Genomic DNA, 5,369 nt, shown 5'->3' on the forward strand with positions numbered 1-5,369 from the left:
TCCATAAAAGAATGTAAAACAATAAGTTATTTACAGAAAGAGTGTGAGAAAGTTCCTTACAAGAATGTAAACATCAGAAGGCTTAGAGAATTTTAAAAAACCAGGGTGACAGCGCTGTGCACATCACCCTGTTGTACTGGATAGACCTGGCAACAGATGACACTGCAACCTCTTGTCAAGGCCTCCTCATCCTTCCTCAGCTCTGAGCAGCCATGGAGGAGGCAGGTGCCACACAGCCCAAGAACCTAAAGAAGCTCTCTATTATAAGATACCTTTCAGTACCTCTGATAAAAAAATATGACTATGTTTTTGGCTGTGGATTATTCCTACTGCAGAACTTTGATCTAATGTATTGCCAGATGCAATAAAAAAGAAGATACAGCACAGCACAACACCACCTCACTAAGGCTTTAGGCACATAAACTGTTTGGATACATTATTTCCTTGACATCTTAGATTACAATATTATTTTTTCTTGGCACTTTTAGGAACTGGAATATAATGAAGTTTTGACAAACTGGAATATGGTCTGCTTCTTCTAACAAATCACTGTGACCAAAGCTGACCTCATTAGAAAGACTAATTTTTATATGAAGAACTAACTAAGCATCGCTGAAATTCAGTCTGGATTTTTTAAAGCATTCATAATTAATTTAAACAGCAGTTTCTGTGTAAAGACAAACACAAATTTGATTGAAAAAGGGGAAATAAAAAGTTGGTTTATTACAGATTAAATTCTGTTCTGAGAACAGCCTGCTTGACAAGCAGAAAATACACTCTCTACATCCTCAAAAAATATGCAGTTATCAGTCATTTCCAGTCAATGGTAAAGTGGAAAATTAGTATTTTTTTTGTTTTCTATAATCCCAGAATTTCAGGTACATCAGAAGATTTATATATCTCTTTTCACTTCTGCTCAGTTGGAGCACTTGTCTTTTTTTGGGTCATTAAACTCTAACACTTTTTACTGGTTTATGGACAAGATGCTGTCCATAAACCTATTCAAATGAACCCAAATTTGAGTTGCACTGTGTGTTGAATGAGAGCAGTGGTGACCTCAAACCTGTTTTATGTAGGGGTCCATAGTCCCAAAGTAATGAGAAAGAAAACCTTCATAATACACACTCTATTGTGTGATACATTGCTGTGAATATATTTCAGTTCTTCACCTCTGCAGTTACTTCTGGTCTCTTTCCTTTAGGATTCAGTGTAGTGATTGTAACCTCTAAAGGTCTGTCCATTTAAGAGCCATGTTTCAAGGAAGTAATCTCCCATCTATTAAGGTTGGGGGAAAAATTAGCCTCCTCTGAACAGTTTCTTATTTAAAGGCTTATATTTATTCCTAGGAATAAAATATTGGGATTTGAGATTTTAACATATTATTTTGGTCAAAATGCCCTATCAACAATGTAGCATAATGTGAAATTGGCCTATTTTCCTCAGACAATATTCTGCTTTATCCAGCTTCAAATTTCTTGCTGTCTGATGAAGAGCTTGAGCTACATCTGGGCATTGATCCATAAACTCTTCTGTGGCAAAATTGTCAGCAGCATGGAGAAAAAAATCTTCTGTGTCTTGGAAATAAAAACACTTTCACAGTGGCAGATTTATCTTATGGACATTAATACAAGCAATCAGTCTGAATTCACATAGTGTATTATCTATATTCCACACAAAACTCAGCAAGTTAAAGTATGGTCATTTAAATCAGATAAAATCTAACTGCAATTAACAACCCATCTTTGAAGTGATGGGAAAAAATACACCAGTGTTTATGTAAAGGTGAATTTCTGGCAAACCCTATCCAAAGAAATACTAATGTTGTCAGTATGTCTCATCTGCAACTGTGCTTCTTATAGATCTTAATGAAATGCTTCTTCAGTTTGGTCTCACAGAAATTGATTTCATGTGCTAAATATGTCTAGTTTTGGGACATTTTCAGCACAGTTGCTTTTATACTTTGGTTCAATACTGACTGAAAATGCACTCTTTTTAGTACCTCATGTTTTTCTATTCCTTTACTGGTCACTATATTGAAGGGAAAATGCAATTTTTAAAATCTCAACATTTAATTCAAAATAATTTCATATTTGATGACATATTAAATAAGGGTCCTCAATTTTGAGTATGCATATCATAATGGTTAAAATAAATAATGTCTATTAATGTAGAAATATAAATGCATCCAACTATGCAAACAAATATATCCACAAACACATACATATGAATACAAAATGAGAGAGTATTTTTTTAGAGGATGAGAATCTGAAAAAGTGATATTGAACAGCTACAAAAAATAGCAATCTGCACAAAGAAGTTGTAATGACCTAAAGAAGACAAAGCAAATATTATTTAGGCCATAATTCATAGCTATAAGCTAGGACAGGGATTATTCTACAGCAGCTGTATTCATTAGAATTCAGTATCACTGCACTTGTGTCTAGCAACGTCCTTTAAAATCTTTAGCTTTATCCCCGAAAGATCTTTTGGAAATTGAACTTCTTGACCCCACACAGTCTTCTCCAGTCATACACATCCTTCTGGTTATCTATTACCTGAAAAGGTCCTGTTGGGGTCAAAGTCATTACCTGTAAATTCTGAACACCAGAGAGAAGGAAAAAAATAGTACAACTTTTTTGATATATCTAAAACAGTTTTGGGTAAAGAGTATTTTGTCCCAGGTACCAATAAATACACATCTGGTGTATCCTTTGAAGCACTGGACTGTACTACCTAACTGAGCACTTAAGACCTGATGACATAAGGAGTAATAGTAACTGTTTAGTAAGTATCCCAGAGTCAGAGATTAATAGACTGTGGGGCCATAAAATGAAAATATAAAAGATGTTCTTAAAGAAGAGAAGTTTTCAAATCCTTACAAATACATGTAATCACTGTAGAGATACTAGAAATGTGTGATGACTGAAATTTCTTTACTTGAAATAGACTGAAGAATCTGACTAAGAGTGTTAAAAGAAGAGGCTTTAGAAAAAATACATAAAATGAAATTACTGATGTTATTATCAGAAAAAATCTGGGAAAAAAGGAAAATAAAATCTCAAGATTATAAACTGTGCTGCTAAAGTAAATTCTTTAAAGTTTTACTAATAGCAGGAGAATAGAACCTAGCACAAAAAAATCTTTGAAAGCTCTGAAGGTAAAATATTGACAACTGTTTCTGACATCTGCACTGGGAAAACGGGTAGAAGCTGTAACAATCACAAAAACATGGAAATGCAGAATCAGTGAGGTTGGAAAAAATCTCTGGAGGTTCCCTGAGGTAATGGAACCCCTGCTCAAAGGCAGAAAAGAGAAGTCAGTTGCTTACAGACATAACCAGTCAAACTTTGAATGTCTCCAAGGATGAGACTCACCCCGCTGGGAAACCTGTTCCTTGTCCAAACACCCTCCCAGTAAAACACTTTTACATTTTATATGTGAATTCCAATGTGCCCAAGACTGGCTTGCCCTGGGGAGCCCAGCAGTGGACAGAGCACTCCAGATGTGACTCAGCAGGGCTGAGGAGAGGAGAAGGATCACCTCCTTTGGGCTGGTAGCACAGCCCAGCAAAGTGGGGGCCTTCTCTGCTGTAAGGGTACCTTGCTGACTCATGCTTTACTCCTTGGCCACCAGCATCCCTAGGCACTTCCCTGCAGAGCTGTTTTCCAGATGGCCCCAGCCTGTACTGATGCATGGGGTTTTTCCTCTCCAGGGGCAAGGAAGAGGCATTTCCATTTGATGAACTTCACAAGTTTCTTCTTTTCCTGTTTGTTTTTCCTGTTTCTCCAGCCTGTAAAGGTCCCTTTAAATAGTGCTGCAACATTCTGGTGTGTCAACCACCCCTTCCAATTTTCAATCATCAACAAACCTTCTGGGAGTGCTTTATTCCAGTTCTCAGAAAACTTCCCCTGACACTATGACCTTTCAAAAATTTTCAATAGTAGCCTCAAAATATCATCAACCAACTCCCTCAGAACTTGGGGGTGCATCCCAACAGAGTCCTATGGGCTGTAGCAAGTCCAGTTGGTTTTAAAAGGTTCTAACCTAATCACCCTCTAGCAAGGATAAAACTGTCTTTCTCTGAACTTTCACAATAATTGTAGGGGCCTGGAATGCCTGAAAGCCTTAATATTAAAGACAGAGGTGAAGGAGGTGAGCCCTCTCTGTGTCCTTTGTCATCAGATCCCCTGAAGCATTCAACAGCAAGCCAACATTTTCCCTGGTATTTCTCTTGCAGATGAAATACCCACAGAAGCTTTTCTTGATGTCCTCCATGCCCTCCCTAACCCAGTTCCTGCCTGCTCAGACAACATCTCTACACTCTTCCCAGGACACCTGTGCCTGCCTCTGTCTTGTATGCTCCCTTTTCCCCTCTGACTTTTGTCAGAATTTAGGTCTTTGTTCATCCTTATAGACATTCTGCTGCCTTTGTCTGAATTCCTGCACATTGCTATGGGTCAATGTTGAGCCTGGAAGAGGTGATTCTTGAAAACCAGGCAGCTCTCCTGCACTTCTCTACAGGGACATATCCTAAAGATACTTCCAAGAAAATCCCTGCACAAAGACAGCTCTCCAGAGGTTAAGTTGATCCTGCTTCTTTGCCTTGTACTCTGCTCTCAGGACTCTGCCAAAGCTGTCCCTGACCTTCACATCTGTAGTGATCCTAAAAGGCAGATTTTAAAGCCTCCCATGAAGATCCAATTCTGCAAATACAAGATTTCTTCTGTCTGTCTGGAAAGGCCACATCTACTGCTCAGGCAGTGTGGAGCAGATGTCCACCACAATATCCTCTATTGGTCTGCCTGATGATTGCAACCAAAGAAGAAAATGGATCAGTAGGTACATTAAGAAAATGGGAATTTTGAAGAGCAAATATTGCAGATTCTGTAAATGGGGGTCATGACTACATATCAATAGAGCTCCTAAAATTAACCAAAATAAGTTTATAAACCAGAGTTATTCAGTAAAAAAATCATTTACTTGTGGGTTTCTGTGGGGCTTTTTTTTTTCTTTTTGTTGTTGTTGTTGCTGTCATTTGTTGTATTTTTTAAATGAAATAAATCCCTGTCATAAGAGAGTATAGAATATTAGTGTCATAAGATAAGAAGAAAAGTTGTCTTGTGGATTCTTAACTGCAAAACAGGAAGCAGAATAGGCTCAAAAGTTTAGAGACTCATTTTCATGTCAGAGGAATCTTAGTTAAATCTGTTACTTTTCAAAATATGTATAAATGGTTACCTATGGCAAGTGTACACGAATTCGGAGAAGGTAAAAAAAGGAAGGTAGCAATATCTTATCATGATTATAAATTTAGGCTAGTAAGTACAAAAGCCTGAAGAAATGGCTGAGAAAGAACATGCTGGAGGTAA

This window comes from Serinus canaria, chromosome 2 (genome assembly GCF_022539315.1).
Source record: "Serinus canaria isolate serCan28SL12 chromosome 2, serCan2020, whole genome shotgun sequence".
Classification (NCBI taxonomy): Eukaryota; Metazoa; Chordata; class Aves; order Passeriformes; family Fringillidae; genus Serinus; species Serinus canaria.